This window comes from Triplophysa rosa, linkage group LG6 (assembly GCF_024868665.1).
Source record: "Triplophysa rosa linkage group LG6, Trosa_1v2, whole genome shotgun sequence".
Taxonomy (NCBI): domain Eukaryota; kingdom Metazoa; phylum Chordata; class Actinopteri; order Cypriniformes; family Nemacheilidae; genus Triplophysa; species Triplophysa rosa.
In genome coordinates, this window is record NC_079895.1 from 4,263,726 (window position 1) to 4,290,655 (window position 26,930).

Consider the following 26,930-nt stretch of genomic DNA (forward strand, 5'->3'; position numbering starts at 1 on the left):
CTAAGGGTACAACAAAACAGCAAATTTGCGACAAAATATTAAACGTGACATTAACTGCACCATAATAATTGTTTTTAGGCCTCAAATTATGCAAAAAGGTAGGTAGGCCTACTACACAATGCAGAGTAAAGTATCATCAGCCTTTAACGATTGGTGATTGGCTCTTTTTACTGGGAGGTGGGAATTCTGTCACTGCACTTTCCATTCATAGTAATGGAACTGCAGCATCTTGTCAATTTATATATTTTTACCAAACAGTGTCTCATCGGTTTCAGTTTTTTGCTTTAAATATTTGCATTAACATAATAAATAATGAATAAACAGCATTCAACTCATTGTGTCCTTATTTAGATGGGCAGTTGAGGGCAGTTGTGGCCTAATGGTTAGAGAGTCGGACTCATGACCAGAAGGTTGCCGGTTCGATTCCCAGGGCCGGCGGGTAACAACTGAGGTGCCCTTGAGCAAGGCACCTTACCCCTACTTGCTCCCCGGGCGCTGCAGTGATAGCTGCCCACTGCTCCGGGGGTACGTGTGTTCATGCCTTTGAGCAAGGCACCTTACCCCTACTTGCTCCCCGGGCGCTGCAGTGATAGCTGCCCACTGCTCCGGGGGTACGTGTGTTCACTACTCTCTGGATGGGTTAAATGCAGAGGTCACATTTCGTTGCCTTGTACTTGTACATGTGCAATGACAATAAATTGAATCTAAATCTAAATCTAAAATCTAAACTCCATTCTGAGGCGCTAGCGGAAGTAACTTCTTCTTGAGTTTTACTGGCGGTTGGCAAATCAGCTTATAGGTGCATTACCGCCACCTTATGAACTGGAATGCTAGCGGAAGTAATGATACACTGCTTCGCGGCAGAACGGAAGATGCGTGACGTCATGTGAAAAGGGCGTATTACAACAGCGCAGCGCGAACCAATTAAATCAAAGGTGCCAGAGGTTTAAATAAAAAATGCAAAAATATATTTTATTTTCAATTTCTTTTTTTTAAGGGAGGTCTTCATGGTCTTCATGGTCATGTTTTTTAGCTCAAAGTTTTAGCTTGTATGAAGTTCTAGCTCAAAGACAATAAATATTTAAATTCCCTTTCCATAAACCAGAAATGCTGAAACTAAAATAAGTGTACTCTGTGTACTCTTGTTGGTACTGGATCGTTCTAACTGCATTTAAAGTAAAAACTAAAGTAACTGTTGAACTATTTTGTTAATTTACATAATGTTTATTTGTTTTTCCATAACAAAAAACAATTTTCCTTCCATCAGGCTCGTAGTAATCGAGGCGCAGTCAGCACTGGGCATTTTTGAAGGCAAACAAGGCCAAGTTTTTTGTCTACAACCAATCAGCGTTAGAACAAAACCGTTTTTACACATGTGGAAAACTCATTGCTTGGTCACTGATTCATGGAGGACCAGGGATTAAGGGCCTTCATTCGGCTTTATATTTGTTGATGTGTGGACAGGAAGGGCAGTTGGATAGTTTTGATTGTCAAGACTTGTTGTCAAGACAGATGTTGAAGTGCAGCTGAATTTACAACAGGTATTATCACCTATATCTTAACCCTGATAAATAATTCAATTGTAATCTAATATTGTCTAAAACAGTCTTTCTAAGATCCAGCAGTGCCAAAGGGTGGAAGACCTCATTTCACTAAGGACCTCCCTTGGTAATTGGATTGCAGAATGTGGGGTACCCTGGATATACAATGTTGACCTTACTGCAGTGGTGGACAGTAACGAAGTAAATTTACCTGAGTACTGTACTTAAGTACACTTTTTGAGTATCTGTACTTTACTTGAGTATTATTTTTTCTGAGTACTTGTACTTTAACTTCACTACATTTGAAAGAAAAAAAAAAATCTAAATCTAGATGGACAATTGCCAAGGACTTTAATAACAGAGACATTGTGTGAAAGTAATTCTGTGTTGGCTGAAAATGAAGTAATCTGCTTTTGAAAATAACTGAATTAATGACCACAGAAATAAAAAAGTGCCCTGAGCGCAGCTGCGCCCAATGAAAGAATTTCAGTTAAATGCTAAAAAATGTACATAATTTATCTGCCAGTCTAAGAGGGCCTGGAGAACAGTTTGAAACAGAGCAGTGTCTTTAAAACAACAGAGAGTCGACGCTCGTACACATACAAGTGCACACGCGGTGACGAGTCTCAGTTAAGGAGCCATGCGCTAATGAAGACGCTCTAAACATAACCCGCAACCCTCCAGCGCCGACACCTACCAATTAACACTCCCCAGTATGAAGCCTTCCATTACCCATAAACTGAACCGGCAAAACATTGCCGCGGCTCCCCTGTAATGGAAAATAATTGAAGAGTTAAGTGGGTCTTATTACTGATCTACAAGGCTCTGCGGGCTAACACACACTAGCTTATATCGGAGTTCATTGCCGAAAAATGTCTTTGAAGATCATTTAATTGGCCCCCGACTGATGATTATTCATTAGCTGGCTATTCGGAGGTCGAAACTCTACTTTGTTTCGAAAAATAACACAGAACTTAAGTAATGATTTGCTAGTGCTTTTTAAAACAAAAGACACTGCATCTGCCAAACAGACCACACTGACTGTCCAAAGCTGACATACTGTACATATGGCTGGAAACCAATATTTTCACAAGTAGGTTTTATGACGAATATGACATGATCTGGAGAAGCTCTATTTTGACACCAAACAAGTCCAGCAAAAAGCTAAGGGTGAAGTAGACCATTGAAAGGCAAATTCATAAGCAGTCAGCTGAGGGTTTCAGATGGCTATATCTGCAATTCCCAAAACTCATACTTGCATACATACAGCACAGCATACAGTACTGTGGATCATCATTTTTTTGTGTGTGAATACAACAGTTAAAACATGATAAGTTCTCATTTTATATCTCAAAATAACAAGACCAGGTTTCCTACGCTAGCATTACTTGGAAGAGAAACTGTATGTGTGTTCGATTTTGTGTGGCAGTGGCACTATGTAGACCACTCAAAGAGCAAAGTGCTACATACGCATTCAAATCACCTTTTCAGTACTTAAACGTCATACACCGATCTGTCTGCATAGTGCTGAATGAAGTCAAACACACCTTGTGTGCTTAGCAAAGCACCCTAAACATTTAAATATCATGACAAAACATTGTAAGTATGTGCATACAATCAATAGTTCTGATGTAGCGGTTAAATAAATAGAACAGCATAACTTACTGGTTTGGTATGATTTCAGAGAACAGCTGTAATAAATAAAGCCATTGTTTTTTTTTTCATTGTTTCAATGTTTACAGGTGCTTGTGTTTTTGCTTTCCCACCAAAACGATGTCACTTCCCGGAGGAAGGATATCAGAGGAGCTGGCTTAGTTAAAAAAATTACAAAAATGACAGGCGCCCGATGAAACTGTCTATATTAAACAAAAACGAATAAATCAATATCAATATTAAATCTATATTCAAGCAACATTTCTATTATAATGGAGGAACACTCATTACTTTTATTATATAACTTGTTTTTCATTATAGAAGTCATAGGATATAATCATAATTATAAGCATAAAACTATACTATAAAATACTAATATTATAATATTAGATAAACGTTTGTTTATACTACATACTAAACATCAAAGTGAGCATAGGAACCAAACAGGTGCACATGAGGTTTTTAAGGGGGGCATTAGCAATTAATAAATCAATTGTTGTCATAGTTTTACGACAATTATCAATAAAATCTCAGAAATGAAACAGAGCTTCGACCAAGATACAGCAGGCAGGTTTTAATTTTCTGTCGCTTCAATTATTTATTTTTATTAAACGTGACGGTGATTTACATCTGTGTTTGGTAGGGTGCTCTTACCCTCACTCGGCTCTGTACTCCAGCAACAGATGGGTGCTGCGGATTCACGCGCTTCCCGCTCTCCTCATCAAGCCCTCTGTCATGGCCCCTGGCGGGCTTTAAACGGATAGAGAGAAGTTGGTGCTGTCAGGACTCTTGATGGGCTGTCAGATTCATAACACAATACCTCCTACAATACCACACACGCTGTCAAACACAACACATATTTCACACCTGCTGAGGATAATTTATAGCCACAGCCTTTCGGTTCGGATCAGCATTTGCAGTGTTTAGCGTTCTGATCAACCTTTGAAAGTCCTGTTGTCTTGCTAATACTTTTTTTTTACTTTATAGCACTAATAAAGCGGCTGTTGGGCGTGTTTACTCCAGCCAAAGAAACCCGTTTACACCGCAGCGCAGCTTTGGTGAGCGCCAGCACGCGCTGTCCCACAACTCACCGCGAGATAGCGACGACGACGCTCGGCTTCCGTAGAAAACGCTTGCCCCCTTCGCTCAAAACGCGCACATTTAAACGTTATTGAAACGCCACGATCTCGATTTGGATTGTGGGAATGGTTTTTCTTAATGGAAACTTTTCAATCATAATTATTCATAACGCGTTTCTGAAACGCGGTCGTGTCAACGTCTCCATGGGAATTTATTGAAAATGCTTGCTTACCTTCACCTGTAACGTTAGCGATAAATGAGCTTATAAAAAGAAGCTTATAGTGGCTATAGCCACGGTAAAATGTACTGTGAAATATCCTGTTATGTTTTCATGTTTTTAATTCCTCTAATTTTATTCCTGTTAGCAACTTTTTTTACAGAAAGGAGGTCTTGAATTCAGTCCCAGCCCCCAGCTGGACAACAATAGAGTTGTGCATAGGTCTCAAAACATGTTTTACTGACTTTTAACTTATCACAGCTTCTTATAAATGCAGTGTCTGTGGTGTAAAATGCTGAAAAAAGTACATTAAAACATCAGATGTTTATCTGACACTTGTACGTAGACTGACATTTAAACGGTCGCCAGAATACTTCCTGTGTTAACGGCTGCAAAATTCTCTTCGTTTCTTGACCGTATATCATCCTGTCAGCATTCACTGATCTCATTTCCGTTTTATGAGGCCTCTCAGACAGTTTCTCCATGCCCGCATAGTCTGGCTGTGTCCTCAGCACTGCTAAGCTAAATAAAGTGGCTGAAGGTTGGCGTTGTCGGCCACGCAGGGTGAGACACGCGACACTGTGGGTCTATTGAGCTGAGGGTGAACGAGACCTCTAGGGATGAATAGATCTGGAACACGCTTAGAAAAAGCGCCTCTGTTTCTCTGGCCTGGTCCTGTCTGAGGGGGATTTGAGAGAACAATGACAGCCTTGAGTGGGCTTCCTCTCATTCTCTGCTTCTCTTTGCTGAAGCTGGCTGAGGGAAAAGCTGGCCAGACAAGCACGCAGGTTTGGGGGCGAGACCTACATTTGGCAGAAGTGAATTAGGCTCTGTGTTTGTGAGTTTTTTTGAGCCTGTGGCTATTTATTTGAGGTGCAGGTTTGTTTTTCTAGTCCAAATTGTCATAATGAGATCCTGAATTTTGCTCTTGAGTTGACTTGAACGCAATTTGGTGACCCATTCTATATAATATTCATTCAGTATTACATAAAAAGCATAATTTACAAATGCAAAAGAGAATGAATGTTTTTTTGGGTTTGAAAGTTATAAAAGCCAGAGCAAAAGGTGGATAGATTTGTGGATGGAGTGGATCTAGCATGAAAGTTCTCAGAGATTTAGGAAAAAACAGACAGAAACGTTATGATGAATGATCCATAAGCGCGTTTGTGTTCTTATTTAGAAACAAATTTCCCTTCGAAAATAAAAGTTTTTGCATGCAGATCAACCGCTTGCAAGTCTGTTTATTTCGCCTATAATTAGTCTTTTATAATACATGACCATTTCCATGTAAACCGACAAATTCATATATTATAGATACATATTATAGAGTTTTAGAGCGGATGGCAAACAAGAGTGCTGTTTATTCTGTTCCCTTTGGGACATGTGTGCTTTGCTTTAGAAACGTACAGAAATAACATCATGTTAAACTTGCACACAAACTGGTTGTGAGTTTACAGTATGTCACAGTCCAGTAAAACTCTTCTGATGTAATGAAAGACTCCACAACACTGACACGGGGTGGTCCACACGCCCGGTAATGAATTGGGTCATGTGACGGACGCAGCAAAATCTAACATGGAGATAATTACAGACACACACGCTCCATTACAAGACACACATCAAAGGATGAAGCACTTTGAGAGCTTGTTCTTATGAGGCGTAACCCCACCCCCTTTTCAACATTTCTCAAATCTTAAATGCCAATGGCTCAACAATTATCCAAATTATCTGAAGGAGTCCAGCATGTTTTGCACGCCTTAAAGGATCCAGTCATTACTGCTGAAAGTTGGCGGTGGAGCCGTGCCAAAAATAAATAAATGATCAATTTTTTCAGGGGTTTCTCATCCCCGTTCTTAGCTAAGTGTATGTATTTTACATTGATTTGTAACAGTATTGATCACATTAAAAATGTAAATAGTTACATATGTACAAATGTTAGATTCTTTGTGATTTCAATAATAAGACAATCCTATCAATACTTGCTCGATCTGGGTGATATTAAAAGACAGTTTAGATGTATCCCTCACTGCCATATCCAACAATCAGCTTGTTAAGTCATGACGTAAGGAAAACTGTTTGCGAGTCCAAGCCTCCACTCGTGTCAAGAGAGGGTACTGTTTAAACAGCCATTTATGAGCACTTTTTATTCATATCACACATGTGCGCATGTTACTTTTATAAACTCATGGTGTACACTATAGTCTCAGAGAATCCCCTAGATCCATATTTTAATATAAATTCAAATATTGTAGAAATATTGTATAAAATATCTGGACATCTGGGAGTTTGTAATGGAGATAATGGAGCTTGTTTTTTGGCAAATCAGCAAATCATCAGTGTATATCAGCAACTTTTGTTGTTTTCCTATTTTAGAAGTCAATACAATAAGTCGTAACTGTGTTTTTTCCATTTTTTAAATACCAAAAACATAAAAATGAGCACTTTAGTACATTGGCTTGGTTATCTCCAAAGCAAGATTAGATTTGTTCTTGATCATTAGAAATGATGTCATGGTTCCCTGTTTTTTTTTAAAGGTGGCTTCACATTAGAATTACTGTCATTGACTGACTGCACAGCGAGGTTGCGAGAGACGTGCTTTCAGGTGTGGACACAGCCTCATTTATCAGTAAATGATGGAGAAACTTTGTCCAGGAAAGACTTTTATTTAATGTCAAATTATTTATATATTAAATCCAGATAAGAGTAATAGACAGAAAGTGTTTGTGTGGTTGACACGTTTTCCATGAAGAACAGTTTAATTAATTCTTTTTTATCAGCAGTTTATGATTTAAGTAAATTATGTTTGGCTAACATTATTTTTGTCCTGTGTAGTGTAAATTACATACTGTCAAAGCCAAAGATGATATATATATATATATATACATTTTTAAGTTGATATATTATAAGGAATATTTGATAATATACTGTATATTTTATGTAGAAGGGATACTTGATTTTTGCTTTATTAGAACTAGATATTATATAGGATGAATATATTTTTATATATACTGTATATATATATATATATATATATATAGCCTATATATGTTTGTTATTTCTTATATAATATCTGTTTCTAACAAATTAACAATCAACTATAAACCCCATAAACATTCCAGAGGGTATAAGTAAAAAATGGTAATTGTGTTTCAGTTTTTAGGAGTCTAAACGAAACCTAAAAACATAGATTTAATATCTTAGTCAACCAGATGCAATGGAAACATTGTTTCATGGGTGTGGTGTGCCTGATTCTGCAGCTCAATAAGAAACAGACTCTCTCTCTCTCTCTCTCTCTCTCTCTCTCTCTCTCTCTCTCTCTCTCTCTCTCTCTCTCTCTCTCTCTCTCTCTCTCTCTCTCTCTCTCTCTCTCTCTCTCTCTCTCTCCCAGCTTGTTACATCTGATCAGTTGGCTTGCAATAGCCACACATTTTTCTTTCGTAAGCGTTTCCCTTGACACCAGGCCTTGGCACTGTCATAACAATCTTTAACATAAGAACAACCGCAATACAATGATACACCATCAGCACATTTAGCAGCCTCGCATGGGAGGAACTGATGGCTGTGAGGTCATCTGCAATAACTGGGTCTGCTGGATGTTGGCAGTTCTTGTTTTAACCATCAAAGATCAAGACCAGGGGGTTTGGGAAGGAAGAATACCAGATGTGGGTCAGAAAGCTGTGATTATAGATCAGATCGCTTGGAACCCCACGGGCTCGACAAAGGGGAAGGGTCAGGAGAGAGACGAGTCCTGCAGAGCGACTGCAAGAGGGTACTGACAGTTTAGAGGACAAACTCAAAGACAAACAGGAAGTTGGAGAGATGCACAGAGAGTGGCCATCTTTTTAGCTCTCAGACACGGGCACAAAGCCACAGGGTCCAAAGACTCTAAATTCAAATCAGAGCTGATCTTGAAAGCTCTTTGTTTTTGGGGTTAGGGGTGAAGTCACAAGGGTGACACGTTAGACTTTCGTTGGGTGGATTCGGTTTGATAAATTGGGTTTTGGTTACATAATTTAGACTGGTTGGAGTTTTCTGCTTTTAGAAGTGATCTCGGGATGGTATTCATGTTTTTCAGGTCATGTTTTTATTGTTTTATTGTGTGTATTTGAGGTATTATTACTTAATCAATACAACCCAACTGCAGTTTGATTGATATTAATTGAAATGCACAATCCAAAAACAGATATATTTTTTTTTAAACGGGAGTTATCTGTTTTTGCAAATGAACTGCTCAAATGTAACTATGGAAATTATGTTGTAGATAAGAAAATACAAAATAAATCAACACCTTTATAGTTTAGTATCTTCAGTATACATGTAGTCACCCTTCATAGAACTTTTCCTGGCATTTTTATCAGCCAACATTTAAAGTCAATATGTTTTTAACACAGAGTTAAAGGAGTTCCCATCTGTTCTGGTCTCTTATGGGCTGCTTTATTCTTTATAGTTTTATATCTTATATTTCCAAAACATTCTGTTTTACTTACAATTTTAGTTTTGTAATGAAAGAAGCTAATACGTTTGAACAATTTCGCTAGGTCAAGAGAAATCTCTCACTCACAATCACATCTTTCACTCAAGTGACACTAAACTTTTGAGTAGTGTATATGATGGAAAAAAGTCCTGTGGCTTAAATGCACTAGGAGTTGTGTGGAATATGAATGTCTGCCAAATACACATTAGATTGTGTAGTTATGATTCACACTGACTAACTGTTGAACCACAAAAAGGAAATGTTCCACAATGGCCTATAAATCAATGTTTTAGGTTAGTCATCATCAAACTATCTAAGCTACTTTAACAGAAAAGGAGCCAGACAGATTTTTATCATTTACAGTGTTGCTTCAATAGCTATCAGACTGTTAATGTGAGATTCCTCTCATTTTTAAGAAGTGTAGATTTAAAGCATCAAGCGATAATAAGCCCATTAAAGCAATTTTCACCTTTTTGTCATAAAGAATCATCCTACTCCCTCTTCTCTATGTATACGTGTGGTCTTCTATTTATTGAGGTTATGAGAAATTAGATATGTTATGTCCCAGTAATTGGAAATAATGTAAACTCAATTGCATTTACATTGGATGGAGACCATCTGCTGGCTTAAGTGTTTGTAATTGGAGGTCAATCCAGGTAATTTGGAAAAGAAATTGAGCTGTTCATCTTCTCCCTGGATGGTCACAAATGTCTTGCTCTGATTTTTGCTTTTTATGAGAAATGAAAATGTTTTGGCCTTTATTTCCCAGGATGCCTTGTATGCGCTTTAGGTCAAACAAATAACGCCAAAATGTCAATGTAAACTCCTCAAACACACACTTCCGTACATTACTGTGTGTTTTCCTGTGCTGGTGTCACAAAAGAAACAACTTCCTTCATTTCAAACTTTGCTTAATTCCCCTGTGTTATTCTAGTTCCCAGGGTCTTTCCTGTAGTTTTATCTCTTAACGTGGTCTCACAGGTCTCTTCCTGCTGTCCTGGTCTCTGTCCTGTCCCACACACGGCATAGACATCAGAACATCTGACACAGTGTCTGATGTCACGCTTTTATTCAGCAGGCCAGATATTTCACAAATTTTTGTTCCCCAAAATCTTCACAGAAGCACATCGAAGCCAAAGACCCAAAATTCATGACCATACAGTATGTTGGAGATATTTGATATTCAGTTTGTGTCTATCACACTGCTGCTTGACAGATGTGGACCAGACTGCTGTGCAGTTTGAGGGGTTCTCCGTGCATCGCCGAGTCATTGGAATTCAGCGTACATCAGGGGCATAATGAGATATATGGGAATTTCAGTAACTGCATGGCGGACTCTGCTCATAGGCGAGCCGAAGAGTTCTTTCGTCTCAAGGTTGTGAGCTGAGTAACAAAGATCCTGTAGCAGATCAGGAGGGCGTGTTTGTCTGCAATGTGCGAGAATTTGCTTTGTTCAGATGGAGATGTCATTTCCGACATCGGTGAGGGCAAGCAGTGTAGGAAGTGAGTGAGGTGACCGGCTATCTGGTGCATGAACACCAACACCACAAAAATGTACATTTTAGAATATAGAATTATTCATGTAAATAACAAAAGCTCTAAAAACTTGATCATGGTGGAATTTATTAAAATAGTTTTATAAAAATCTCTGAACCCAGTTTGATATATTGTTAAAGGGACAGTTGCCCCAAAAATGAAAATTATATAATCTTTTATTCTTTTATTTACCCTCATGTTGTTTAAAACCTGTAAGTTTCTTTCTTTTGTAGAACACAATTGAAGATATTATGAGAAATGTCTCAGTGGATTTGTGTCCATAGAATGGAAGTCACCGGGCGGCCAAAGTTGTTTGGTTACCAACATTCTTCAAAATATCTTAATCATATTTGGAATGACATAAGAGTGGGTAAATAATGAAAGAATTTTCATTTTTGGGTGAGCTTTAGCTTTAAGTTCTCTCTTATTTCTTTTTCTCATGCTGTGGAAACATTAGAGAATCAGGAGACTTGGAAATACTCTATTAAATCTTTAGGATAAGAAGTCTAGACAAATGAGATATTTAAGAGATCTCCTTGTCCGCCTTGTCTTACATGAGTAATTAATATATCTTTCATTGAATTGCTCCAGGGTGTTTATTTCAGTGATTTAGATTAAAACTTTGAATTATCAGACCACCTTTATCAGTTTTTTTGCTAACAGGCAGTTATTTGCAAACAGCGTTGATGTAAAGCTGTGAGGAAAAAATCGCTGAGCTGTCGGACTGTTTCCCAAGGGCTATGTTCGGGAAGCACTTTGCCTTTCCTAATGAGAGAAGAATGCCCTACAGATTCTCAATGTGTGATCTATTAAACGGCATTAACCCTGATGTATTAAAAATGGAGTTTGTAGTTCTTTCACAATTATGGGGGTGGTATTCTTTAACCAAAGTATCTTACAAGAAGTGGCCTTGATGAAGTTTTATCAGTTTTCCCTCTGTGTTTTCAGAGACTGCATGTAGAAAAACAGCTGTGTTGAGGATGAGCATGACTGGCAGCGGTGCCTCAGTCCTGTGTACCCAGAATCTTCAGTCCTACAACATCTGTTCCAGCCACAGGCAAAGAGAGGGAGACGGGACAGAAGAATCAAGGAGGGGCTGTTTCCACTCCTGGACAGAGAGAAAGAGAGTGAGAGTAAATTATACTTTACTTGTGTGTGTGTGTGTGTGTGTGTGTGTGTGTGTGTGTGTGTGTGTGTGTGTGCCGTGAGATACGATATGGTGGTGTGTGTGTGTGTGTGTGTGTGTGTGTGTGTGTGTGTGTGTGCGTGTGGTTGTATTGATAAGAAATAGTGTTTGTATTGTAAATGTATCTTGAATGAATCTTGAAATGTTTCCTTCATGGGTTTGGGGATGATGTAATGCTCATGTTTGCTAGTGATGAATGAATTTTCAGTTTCATTGCATACACCCTTTGACATTATCAACTGAATATATGGAAACCACTTTTCCCACATTTAAAAGTTGATAGCTACTTTATTTTGTTATCCACCCAATTATTGATTAGTGAGTTTAACATTTCCTGTCCCCCTGTGGTCTTCAACCCAATCAGAACAGACCTGTGACCCATTTTTGGACCGTTCGACAACCCCTGTAGTAATCCACAGCCCTTTAATTGCTTTAGACTAAACTAAATAAACAACAGTAATTAATAAATAGACAGACGTGCCTATGCTGTGTATTTTTGCAGAAGCTGCGTAAAAACATAAACACAAAACATCCTGTGACTCTTGGTTACAACAGAATATACTCAACCCTGGACTTCCTGAGAGAGTCTGAAATGAGATCTTGATGAAGTCATAGGGAGGGATCTCGCATGACATCAGCGTAAAGGCTTGATTCCTCTTTTCTCAGCACACCATAATATACTGTAGCTCCTTAATATATTTTCCCGCTTCTTGCCCTAATATATTTTCCCAGCTTACCAGTGGTCTAAAAACACTTCTGCTGTTTATTTTGTCCACCCACGTTGTGACCAAGTTAAACGGATCTCATTTGAAACAGTATTTGTTGATACAGCTGGATGGATGTTTGCATGTGTGCTTCAAAAGCTCCGTGATGGTACCGTCATGAGTATGTTGCTATTTACTCTCCCAGTCATGCTAGGGCCTGAAATTGTATATTTTTGTTTGTTTCACGAATGACACTGTTCATTTTTACCCTGGGTTAGTAATTAATACATTTTACCTTTTAACACCGTACACCCTGAGTTGACGTTCTTATTTGCATATTTATGAGGTCAATAACAGTGATTGACAGCTCGTGACAGGTGCTCAACTTGTTTTAATAACCATCTGTCCGTATGTGCGTAAGTCTGTTCTGGCTGTTTTATGTCATTTAAATCATTTTGATAATTTCTCTCTCTCTCTCTGATGCTTAAAACTAAACACACAATGACAAAGTTTCTGGGACTGTACAAATGCATGAAAAGTATTTAGGCTTTTACACACTCTGAAAAAATATAAAGGGCTTAGTATATCACCAAAACAAACTGCTTAGCTTAATAAAATGTTTTAAAATCATTTAAGCAATTTTTTCAGTGGGACATTTAAAAAAAGTTGATCAAAAATACAACAGTCAAAAATTTACATACATTATTTACGTTTCTTTAATTAAAAGAAACAAGTATTTTATGAAAAATTATATATTTTTAATATACACTTAATATTTTTGGTGAATTCTAATAGAAATATTTGAGAGTTACTCAGATTTACTTACATTTGCTCAATGTAAACAGTATATTTCATTGATTTCTTAGTTTTAAAATTCACTCATTTTTTTTGTGAGTAAAGTGTGCTAGTGCATAATCAGTTACTCAGGCGAGAAAGTGTTTTTAAATGTGCATTTATTTTTTAAATGTGCGTAGTGTTTTTAATGCTAGTCATGTCCTTTATATCGCCAAAAATACGACTCAGATTGATTCTTGGCATGAGAATGTAAATGCGGTATTGCATTCAGTATTGAGTCATCAAAACTGGTGGCAGACAGAAATGGGTTTGGCGAGGTTTGAAGTTGGAAATATGCAGACACATATCTGATTTAACACACTCGTTCCTGTCTTCCACGCTTTAGTGAAGAATTAGGATATGCCCATGAATGTTGGGCTGAGCGTGGGCAGTGCTCGGGCTTAAAGTCGGCCTAGTGCCAACTCATAAAAATGATTTAAAGCCATTATATCTGGTCTGTTGTCATCTCTGCAAACAATCTCACGCACCATTACAAAAGATCTGAAAACCAAGCCTTCCTCATACATTACAGCCTATCCATATTTATGATATAAACAGAAGCTTTAATTGTATTCCAAAATCTCTCTTCCTGTTCCGTTCCCATGCTTTTTTATTTCAAGGTTATAAAAACTCTTTCTATTCTGAATGTTGTCTTATTTCCCCTAAATAATCTGCAAGATGAAGTTGTATTTGGACGAAATTGAATTATATCTGGATCATCTCCAATGTGATTCTAACGCAATGCTGCATTATTATGTGTTAGTTTTATTTTGATTAACTGAAACCGGATCAGATTAGTTCAGAGGTAGACAGGCATACTGTATATTTTCTCTCCCCCAGCATTTACTGTCGCTCTCGATCACGGTGTGATTGACAGCCTATGCTCTCTCTTTAAACAGACTTTTAAGAGGTGCTTATATAGTATATATTTGCAGTATATATTTGTATTAAAGTTAAGTAACACAGAGATATAATTATGGATCTTTAAAAATAATCTTGTATAAAATAATGTATAAATAAAATAAAATAATACACTTAAAACACAGTATATAGATACACAGAGATGTAATTATGGATCCTTTAAAAATAATATTGTATAAAATAATTTATAAATGAAATAATACATTTAAAATACGTTTATATATATAAAAACTAATATAAAAATAAACTGCTTTGACAGAAGATGTTAATTTAAAAAACTTTAAAATAATTCTTGAAATTCTTTCAACACCATCACATTTATAAAAATATTTGATCATTAAAACAACATTTACAAAAATATTTGATCATTTCTAACAGTCAATATCAAAGTCAGTGTTTCATATTCCACTTGCTATGAGTTAAACAACAAGGCCACACATGCTAGTGAGTTTTTAAATACATTTTGAATTTAATATTTTAAGTTAATACTACTTGTATGTTCAGTGTCAACATCATGATTTGATAAACTCAAAGTTTCCAAATATGTTTAATAAACATTTGACTTGACCGTAGATGTTTGGCACATAACCTATCTACAAAATCATATGTTTCATGCATCTAACCTTAAATGAAGAGGCAGACATTGGAGATGTTGCATGCGAGCATGTGTACATGCACATGTGCATTTGTGTGTGTTCGCGGGAGATGTGGTGCAGCTGTTCGCTCGCTGGCGCTGGAGGATCTGAGTTCTGGCCTCTGGAAAAGGGAAGTAGAGCATTAAAGCTGATGTGACGTGCTCGCCTCTCTCAGGCAGGGCAGCTTCAGCGGGGGCTACCAGGTGGGAGCAGGGCTGCTGACTTCATGAGAGCCGCTGTCTTCTGATGCCATCTCAACCAGCTGCAGTCGTGCTGAACGGTGCCAGCACCATATCCACTGCTGTGGCACAATACACACACGTCAACCGAGCGTGAACACAAACACACATCAGTGACTCTTTTAACACAATGGCAAATGAGTGAAACCGGGCCTGCATTCCAAATACATGTGTGAAATCTATTGGAAGTGCTGTATACTTAATAGTTTTGACTCTTGTGGTAAAATGTGCAAATAGTAGTAATAAAGAATGAGTCAGTGTGTCTGAACGTTTGACGCAAATCACAAGCTATAACTATTGTAAGGAAAATTTTAATTTCCTTTCAGACAACTTCCCTACCAAATCACAATTCATTTCATATCAGCTTCATTGTCTAGAATGCATGGAGCATTTGTGATAACCTTTGTGAATTGTTTGCACATATATCAGGGAGTTTCCATGTGGCTACAGACAGCTATACTTTCTCTTCTTCTTTTCTAACTCTTCTTCCCCTCTTTTATATGCACTCGTGCTTTGAAACTGTACTAGACCTCCTTATACAGGTAAGGTGGGATTTTGAGTGAAAGAGTATTTTATCCCTATAGCAAAGATTACAGTAAACAGACCCAGTAGGGGAAGCTAGACAACAAAAACCCTTAAATTAAATCTCTGAAAAGAATCAAGATGTGACGTGTTCCACCCATTTTAAATGGAGCTCTGGTTGTTAACTGGCTGGTCATTTTTTTAGTCCTCTGTGAGCGTGGTACAAGTCACAATATATGTTGAGTTTCCGGGAAATGGGTCTGGTGGCTTGAATGTAAGAATCCAACCCCCCTTCCTTCCTGGAGCCAGAGCCATTGAGAGAGAGAGAGTTGCGTCAACTCTGTTAACTCCAATGGAACAGTTTTTCACAGCAATGGCGGTTCATGGAGGCTCTCAATAGTTCCCGGAAGTTAGTAACGCATGGAGCTATGGTTGAACAGACCAATTGTGACAAACATTTAACCCGTTTAAACACGGGTTAAAGTCATTTTATAAATAAAAAATGAAAGAAATAATGCATTTAAAGAGAAAACATAACTTCCTGGAACTGTCTGAAGGCTCCATGAATCACATGACACGCGACTCTCTCTCTCTCAATGGCTCTGGGACAGGCCTCCTATCTCTCCTCTCTCCTTCTCGCTTGCCCACTTTATTTGGCAGTCTGACTGAAGAGCAGTGATAGATGGTACGAGGGAATTGAAATCAGGGGAGGTGTTCACGCATTACAAGGCTATTTACAGTAGCAACTTGGCACATTTATATAGAATGTGTGGTCAAAGGTGTGCATAAAGCTGAATTTTACAACAGCATTAAATTTAAAATTTTCATCTATTTTTGATAGATGATAAAACACGACTTACAAAAAAGAAGTATACTTAATGTAGTATGTGCTAGTGCTAGTACTTGTACTATTTATACTTGTACTTGTACTATACCTAAATGAAAAAAGCTCGGTACACACCAAAATTCGCTTGACAGCTTTGACATTAGCATTTTTCATGCGAACCGTGCCCCGTTCCGAACTAAACTACGAGCGCTTTTCCACCATCACAACGAATTGTTCTCGTCGCTTAATCGTTCCACTCCGAGCCAGCCGGTACGTAAATGGTTTCATTTCCATCGCAAGGGCTGATAACAGAAATCTTTAGAATGTAAACACAAACGCGTCACGCGCTGCATTGGGCATGCAAGAGACTGAGCTATAACGTCTCTGCACCCATTCTATTAGCATGACGAGAACAGTTTCTAATCGTGCCGTATCGAAACAGGCTCACGTGCACTGTAACCGTCCAGACCATGCTTAGAACGCCTAGAAGCGCTCTTTGAGTACACAATTAGTTTACATCTTTCATAAAAAGACTCATAAATAGACTCAAACTATGCTTTTTTACTTTTCGTTGAAAACAAGAATATTAACAGCACACTTTTTTGTTATTGACTTTTTTTGTAAGGGATTGGATAGTTAGCATGTTTGGTAGGAAGTCTGCATTTGCTCAGGTTTATGCGTTTTATCAAACTGTAATTTGGAGCGAGAGCCAGTAATGAAGACCTTAGGATCGGTGTGATATGTGTTTATGATGCACAGCGTGCAAATATAATATTTTAAAGCTAAAATATATCAAGAGGCTGTGCAGCAAACTGTAGTTGTGTTGATGGAGTGTGAGCTTAAATTTACACCTACAGACTAGCAAACACCCACATGCTTGTACACTACACATGCATGCGTACACACATACTGTACAGTACACACGACTGTTCAACGGTCCAGCAGAGGTGCGAAAATCACATTATACAAAGAGATGAAAAGAACAATTTTCTAGTTTTGTCAATCACATTTTATTTTTACACGTTCATTTCTGAGCACTTGCCTTGTGTGCATTATTTAAATGAAACGTTAAATGCCCAAACACTTATAAAAGTGGATGAAGATTTTTACTGGCAAGCTCCAAAGAAGACATTAGAGTCCAGTTTGGTCCACATGTCTCATGGTTAAATTACATTTAAGTAACAGCAACTGCAAAGAACGTCTCAAAACCCACTCAAAAATAGCAGAAGAGCTGAAATGTGGCACACATGTCATATGGTATCTTCTAATACTTGTATGGACCTTTTTGGAGCTTGGAGGTCCAAAAAAGTCTACTTTCCTTCTATGGAAGTCAGTGAATCAGGCATTCTGCTTAACATCCTAGTTTGTGTTTCACAGAAGAAAAAAACGACATGGGGTTGAAATGACATGACAAAGTAAACAAAGAGTATATTTTCTTTAAATGCACGACATTCCAATAAGGGACACTGACCGCAACCCCAAAAGAGCGACGCTTCTGCTCATATCGCTTTGTTTATTTTGAAGCCGAGTCGTAATTCACTCCCTAGTTCCGTTTGACACTGAGTTATAAATGCCCTTCTTGTGAAATGACAGCAATATCATCAACAAATGAGGGGTCCTCGGGCGAGCCACTGAGACATGGCAGCACAGCGCGCACCCAGGTCGGCCCCAGCTGTTCTCGCGAGGAGCCGGAGGAGGAGAAAAGAGCAGGAGACAAGGAAAGGAGGAGGGGAGGATGAGGGAGGAACATATGGAACGTGCTGCTGACTGCTGTGCCCCTCGGAAAACCTGCGAGCCATCACTGTTCTGACAGCTGGAGGTTATTAGCCTGAGGGGGCCGGTGCTACACGCAAACACACACTATCTGAAGTATGCATTGATAGAAGTACTATATGCTGTTGGAGAGACATTTGGCTGAATACACCAGAGCTCCCCTGCTGTTTAAGTGGAAGGGTGTGATATTTAAGGATAAGTTTAAGAAAGTTGTAAAAGTTTGAATAGTTGAGGGAGGGGACATAACAGTAAAAACTTCATATGTAACTTCAAGCGTCTTTAAATGAAAATGACATAACAATAAAATAGGTGATGTCACCAAGGGGCAGATAAATGGATGATACGTGCAATAGGACACATATTTGTTCAGTCCACAAACAAATGATGATATTGGATGATATATTGAATAATCATAATGATTGTGTTGCTGATTTAAAATGAAGCATCTTCGTGAATAACATGATGACTAATGTGCTTTTTATGCAGTCATTGCTGTAAGTTACAGTAACAAGTGTGTCATTAGACTAATGCGTTGCGTCCTTGTATTGCAATTTACAAGTATGAGAATGTTTTGAAAAAAATTAATAGATTTACATTTACAGTAAGTAGCAAAACTCAGTTAGTGTAAGATTTATTTGTGTTATTTAGTTACTTTCATATCAATAAATTTTTTTAAAATGTGAAAAATTGGCACGATTAGATGGATGGATGGATAGACAAATGGACGGACAGACAGACAGATTTTTCTATTCCATTTCTTACTTATGTATAATATTTAAAGGGACAGTTCACCCAAAAATAAAAATTCTGTTTTCATTTACTCACGCTCAAGTTGTTCCAAATCTGTATACATTTATTTGTTTCTTAACACAAAGAAAGATATTTGGAAGAATGTTAGCAATTTTCAGTTCTGGAACATATTTCACTACCATAACAGAAAAAAATACTGTATATTTTTTGTTCTGTTAAACACAAAAGAAGATATTATGAAGAACTTATAAGCAAACAGTTCTGGGGCACCTTTGACTACCATTGTGATTTTCCTACTATGGTAGTCAATGATGTTCCAGAACTGAAAATTGCTAACATTCTTCCAAATATCTTCATTCGTGTTCATCAGAACAAAGTAATTTATACGGGTTTGCAGCAACTTGAGGGTGAGTAAATGATGACAGAATTTACATTTTTGGGTGAACTTTGCCTTTAAATTAATTTTTCCCTTTTTTATTTGCAGCCATTTTAACATATTTTAATTCAGTTTAAAATAAACCGACTCGGTGTCCATTAAGCTTATATAGTCACAATCAACAAATGCAGTAATACTTTAAAATGAGATGTTAGCACATGGCTAAATCGAGTTCATTGAGTTAACCTTTGCAGACCCAAAAACCTTTCACACAAGCAATGGATCCATACAGCCGTAATAGGATATCATGCATGTCATGTCTCAAAGAAGGGACTTTTCACTCCAAATTACTACTCCTCCGTCATGCACGATATGATCAAACAGATCTGGGTCTGCTCCCTGTTTAGTGGCCTGTAGTGAATAGCCCCTAGCTTTAAACGAGAGGAAATGCAAACCATGCCCATCTCCTCCCTCAGTGCCCACTGAGGTCACCCGGCCGGGCTCAAGACAGCAGGGCTCAGATCTCAAATGAAGCTGCTGCATAAACATCAACATTTGCTCTTAAAAACAATCAGAATCACTAACATTTAACTTATTAAACTGTCTTGCAGTTTTCATTCTGCTTCTCAGACATTTCTCCTGAGACAAAAAAGAGCCATAAATCTCACACATTTCTCCAATAGAGTTTCAGAAGAGATTTCTCTCTCAATCATCTCATTTGTCTCTTTTGTATCTCCTATATTAAAGAAAAAAAAAACATCTGAGACTAAATTGATACGCAAGTGAAACACAGAACTCCATTAATTCTCCTCCACGCAATACTATTTCACCTCTGGGTTTACAGTAACTCTGACATTATAGCTATACAATGATGTGTGTCAACGGCTTTGGGGGTCTCAGTCTGATTCGTTTTAAGAGCTTCTTTGAGCAGCTTTAATGAGGCAGCAAACACTGTAATTTCATGTCGTGATGACAGCAAGGCTTGGAGGCAAGCTCATCTCCATGCTGAAGTTGTTCCATCTGAGCCCAGGATGGCGTTCCAGAACCGAAAAGGGGCATAATCCGACTCGGCGGGGAGCCTCAGCGGGATTGATTCACTTAACATTTACTTCCATTCAAATGAGGCCCATAGTCTCGTTTAACAAGACCCAGCTAACACAGTTACGTTGTGACGACGTATCTGTACCGGACCATATTCGTTGCCACGACGTACCATAATAACGTTCCAACGACGTAACTTTGTGATTCCCATATTCGTCCTGATGACGTAACATTGGACGTTGTTGGGACATGGTGATTACCTCCTGAAGACATACCTGGGACGTACCATATTCGTCGCAGCGACGTATTCAAATAACGTTTCTGGGACGTAATGAGCACAATAGTTTGTGATTTAATCTGTGCGTTAAAGATTACATGTTATGCATAATTGGAGTCATTTTCTATTCAAATATGTATAAAGCACAGTATAACGATTATAAAACTCAACACAGCACTGTACATCACAATCAGATATTTTATTTATACTGTAGTACATGACATAAATATCAAAGACTACAACACAATATAGAGGATTTAAAGCAGATATTTTGATTAGAGACGGATTATTGACAGAGATGAATAAACATTATGATTAGGCTTAACATTATATTCTTGTTTTACCACGTAAATTTAGCAGGTTGTCCGTTTTCAGAAAGAACAATCAAAAGCTTCTTTAATAACACTCACAAACAAACATCAGGGTCCGTTCATTTAAACGCGCCAAATCGATAGAAAATCACTAATATGTGTTTACTCTCACATCTGTAAGGTATAAAGTAAAGAAAGAATATTAATAAACCGCTAAATAAAATCAGGCAGTGAGGTAAAAAGAAATGACCATTAACATTTAAAATAATGATGAAAGCGCGCGGCTCTTTGCAAAACAAAGAAGGCGCGTGCGTGCTGGAGACGCGCACGCACATAGGCTATCATAAATAGTTGTAATTGTGGTATCGACTTAAAGTCCAGTTTAATAGCTGTCAGAAGACAGAATAATAGCATTCGTCTTGACATTATAACAGATTTTACTCTGATCGTAAATTTTCCATACAATAACATAATGAACAGAAATGACCAGATGCATTAATCAAATGACCAGTGTCCAGGTTATCTGTCCCTACAACGTTCTCCATGGGATTAATTCACGACGTTATTTGAGGACGTGGCTAGGACGTTTCTGGAACGTAAGCAAAAATTCTAAGAAATAGAACGTTGCCAAGACGTCCTCAGAACGTGGTCACAGAGTAATGTCACGGTGACCGAATGAAGACGAGCTGGCGACGTTGTCAGAACGTACTGTGTTAGCTGGGTATATAGAAAGTGTACACAGTGCATTCTTGCAGGTGCAGAAAGCAGGATGAAAAGAGCCATAGTGATTTCGCTCTGACGCGCCGTGCGAATAAGGTCATCGGGTCTGACCCCCTCATTCCTCGCTCAGCCTAGAATAATAATGGCAAAAAATAAAAAATGCAGCCAAAAGCAGCAGCCGTGACAATGACACTTTATTATCCTGTCTATTTGTTATACAAATGTACCGCGGGGACGTAACAAAACAATGCTAACAGCGTTTCCCATTGTCAGCGACGCTAAAGTAAGAGTAATCTAAATGAAATACCCCTGTGTGGTTGAGAAGCAAGGACTCATTTATCACCGGGATCAAAAGGCAGGACGGTTGGCGCTGTCAGGACCGCGCCGCCGTACTGCCTGCTCAGTAATGACGGCAATAATGTGTTTATTTTGTGAAGAGACCACGTGAGGGCAGAAGTTTATTAACGTGTGCTCAGGTGAGAGATAGTTGAGTAAGTGCAATACTAAAAGTAGCGCGGTCAGGCTGACGTGGAAATAAAAGAGAGCGTTTTTAAACAGTTGCGCGAGGAGCGGCGCGCTGTGTAATTCATCAAATGAGAAGATGAGTGGGCGGAAGAACAAGAGGAAGCCGTCGGGGTTCGGGTTGGAGGGGGGTTTGCTCTGTTTGTGAACGTGAGTGCGTGTTTGAGGAGGGGTCTGTGTGTGCGCGCGCTCACGGTGGAGTTGAACTCTCTGCGTAATTGGTCCGGCAAAAAAGCGCAGCTGGGGAACCTCTTCTGAAAACAATGCGCGTGTAAGTCATACTTACTGGTACAGCTGCTACAGCAGGACACACCAGCCGTTCCCAGAGACAATGCTAAATCTGTACACACATTAAAGGAAGTGCTCTTTTCTGTTCCTTCTTGCTGTTTTTAATTTGAGACTCGTGATGTTTTGAAACGTAACTAAATGATTTTCCCCACATATTTCAAATGCTACTAAAACATATCCAGAACTAAAAGTTGTAGTTTGAAGAAATACAAAGCGCCTTTGTTTTCATGGGTTCTCCGCCAAGGTCGAGCTTAAATGAGAACTGTACAAGAGGTTTTGTGATTTCACACATTGCTACGCCCATTTGTTTTGTTTGCATGGAAATAATCCTTGCAGGGTTGCTAAAGTATTTATTTACTCAGCAAAACATGCCTTTAAGATGCAAAACACCTGCTGATGGATAGAATTGACCTTTAGATGCTCCTCCTGTTTAGCTGCAAGAGAATGTCAGGCATGCATTTTCAAACGCGTGTTTAGAAATACGGTACGCTTCGGAGTAAAAATCCTTTATCTTTACCTTTCATTGGTTTTTCTCTAAGAGTTTGCTATTTAAATGTATAATATTTGATTACATGAAACTAGTTTAAATATCTAAGGTCACTTTTCTTGTTGTGTATTTGTTTGTAATTTAAGAAGTTTCAATTCTTTTTACTAAAAAACAAGACAAAAATGCTAAGGAAGAATGTCATTTCTTGCAGCGTTGCTGTGCTAATGCCAGTCTCTCCTTGCTCATTTTGAACTACAAAAGTCAATTTGTCAAAATTGGCAAAAAGAATGCACTTTCATTGGCCTAAGATATAGTTCATATATGTAATCCTGTTACCACATGATTTCTCCAGAATATCATTTTGACCATTCTAGCACAATGCAAAGACAATGGTACATTTGGCGATTTTAAATGCCGTTAGATATCTGAAAACATCCATGCAAGAGTGTACATAAGCATCACTCAGAAGAGATTATCAGAGAAACATGACTCAGGGCAGATTGTGCTCCCAAAGACACAAGACGTGCCTCCTCCTGCTGTGAATGTGGATGGGAATTTATCTGTAAGGATGAAAATGTGCATATCCATGAATGGCAGATGCGCACACATACACACAGCTTCTTATACAACAACAGAAAAACCAAATAACAAACATGAAGTGTGCATGGTTTGTTTGAATAATTCTTGGATTGTTTTCATTTCTAAATTTCTGTAAATCTATTAACTCGTTTGAATGCTTTCTCATTATTGGGAGCGTTTGTAGACATTTATTGTAATGTTCACAGAAAGAGGGATTCCTGCCAATGTCCACCCACTTCCAGCTGAATTTTCTCACCCAACTCTCCCATGTAACATCCCTCAATGCTTTTTCTTCCCAATTTCTGAAGAAGATGAAAGTCTACAGCTTGTAGTAGAAAAAATGTAGTTTGTAAATTTCCGTAAAATAAACAAACAATTCTGCACAGAAAATAGTAGTTTGTTTATCTAACACTATTCTCATTTTTCCTGTTAGCATAAATCAGTTTGTATTTGTACTTTTAGAAGGAATTAAGCATGCTTTTAATAAAAGTCTCTGAGGGTTGTAACCCCGAATCCACTGAGTCTGTTTTCCCTTCTGTTCCACTATTGTGTGTAAAATGCCTGTGGAAACAGGCCACTGGAGCATTATTTATGTGACTGATGAAATATTCAATACCTCAGAGGCGGCAGTCTGTACAAACAGACCGAAATCAAATAATGTCTCTATATTTCTCAAGAAAAACACCAAATCCATTGTAATGTTGCTGACTGTTTTCAGAAAGAAATCAATAGAAACTGTAAGCACGTCACATTTTTTACACCTGCACTGTGAAAATGGTTCCTCTCAGCTGAATATGAATAAACAGACAACAACTTAAAGTGGGACACAATGTAAACCAGCATTGGAAAGATTATGAATAAATGAATAGTTAATGATTTGGCATTTGAATTGAATTGCATCTTTGACGCCTCTCTGGATGTTGCATTTGAATTAGAAAAGATTATATTGCACTTATTATTATATATTTTAAACATAGAGACAACATTAAACATGTTGTTTGTATGATAGGCATAATTGATACTAATAATGAAATGTGTTTTTCTACTTTCTATTTAAAATTAATATTACAAATACAAATTCAATTTAAATTTAAGAATTAAATGACACTTAATTCTAAATTTCGGTGATGCAAGCCAACAGACCATTCATATTGCCACGGCACAGAACCATATCAGACGGAGAGAGAATATGGTGAGAGAATATCTTTTTTTCGACCAGCTGGTACATTAACGCTATCTAAAAATGAATGTAGTTTTCAGAGGGAGTGACCACATGTTTAATTGAGAGTGGAAGGATATGGGCTGTGGACCATGAGGGTCAGCAAGCTTTCATGAACCTTGTCTCCTTGGTACTTCCTGTTTGGTGTGTTGCCTCGGTTGAGGAATGCAGGGCCGGAGAAAGGGCTTGATACAAGAGGAGCTTAAAAATGCAACAACACAAAATTACAAAAGACACATTATGAAGTTTTTGTTTATTTATACATTAGCATCAAGATTTCATGATAACTCTGCAGAGATCTGTGGCAGAGGTCTGAAGCGTATCAACATCGTTGCAACATTTCCAATAACTTTTGTTCTATTTCCTTGTATGGTTTAGTTCAGTATGACGGTAGTCTCACATAGCCAGACCAAAGCCCTTTAAAAGGAAAGGTCGATCGTGATGAATTCTTATTGCAACCGTTGTAAACACGACAGCTTACTTCTTAGATCAGACGGCGTCGTGTTGTTTCCAGGCGGACCGTTAAAAACTCTCTCGGAAATCCTGTTCAATTCAACCAATGACGACTTCGAAAGTGCTGAAGTGTTTCCAGAAGAGTGTGCCTTATGCATCAGACGTTATCCAACGGTCCGATGCTGAGAGACTAGTATGACCAAGCTTAAACATCAGGACATGCTTCAAAAGCTCGATATTGTCCAATAAAATGGACATCACAGGGTAACTGACCATCATCATCGTCATTACATAATGTATAAAAGTATAGTCCAAAAACCACTGTAAACGGCATAGGAATGTGTGCAGTAAAACAAGAAAGAAGAATGTTAAAATCTTGAGGTTTTAAATGTTCTGTGTGAAAAACACTAACATGTTCCGTGTCAGAAATGGGAACAATGAAAATCAGACGAATGGAAGCAATCAAAGAAGTTTGTGGAGGGTCTGTCCCCTGCTGTGCCTGAATGTGAATCTACAGAGCATATCTGCAGGGCTTTTCAAAGTCTCTCGATAATCACTCGAAAGACCCTCTTTCCAACTCTGACAGTCTCTATAACACAAACATAATCATTTTCATTCACTAAAACTGAAAATAAACTCTACAAAATGGGAAAAACAATGCAAAAGTGCTAACAAAATTACATTTTGTTTTACTTGGTTTATAAAGTAATAACGTTATGAACTATAATATTTTTCTATGTTCTTATTGTGCTCGTGGATTTTTTCAAATTAGACTATTTACATTTCAATACAGGCTACTCACTAACATGTTTGGGTTATGGTTGGGTCAAAAAGGGACAAACCCTACTATTTGCTTAAATTGAGCCAGAAAATGTTATTTGACCCAACCGTGGCTTGAAACAACCCAACGGTTGGGTTGTCCCTTTTTCACCCAACCATGGCTTTAAAGTCAACCAACATTTCATGAGCATAATTAAACATTTCCTTGTGTTCAGTCCATTCATTGCAAACACTTCATTCACACATTTTGCAGGTAAACATAAAATTAAATATGTAAGGTTAAAAAAAACTGTCAAAAGCAGTTTTCTACAGTCAAAGAATATCCAAGGGATATTAGACAGGTATGATCAGATGACAGATGTTACATGTGTAAATTTAAATGATTTCTAAGACAGGTGTCAATGTGCAGCATGACTGATATGAGGGGGGAGTGGATCGAGGACGAGTGGTACGCCGACGGATTCATGACAACATGTCTAGCCCCACATCTTCCACCCACCCACGCCCAAAAGGTGCCAAGGTTTGCACCTCATCTCATGTCTCCTTGTTTTTTTCATTCGGAGCGCTTTGGCACTTCTTCGCCGCAGACTCTGATTGCGGATCGCTCGCTGTTCTCGTCGCTTTATTCTCACAGGAAGGTGTCATGGTTCCCACTGACGCTTTGACAGGCTTTGCCATTAGACGGGAGTGTGATCGGGGCGAGATCCAGTCAGAGGTGGTAATTAATGTAGGAGTGCAAGTTATTTATACCGTAATGTGCGGAGCCGTTTCATCCGTCATTTACAGGACTCAACGGGCTCCAGACGAGGGTTCGAGAGGGAGAAACAGCACGGCGTTGGCTGTGGAAATGGATTTCGGTGGGAGAGCGGCTTCTTGTTAATTACCCGCAGAATGTATTACTCTAGCTAGTCATACGTTAGCTTTGAAAACAGCGAGATTTCTTTTGCTCAGTTTCTTTCTCACAAAGAAAAGTTTGGATTTTAGCT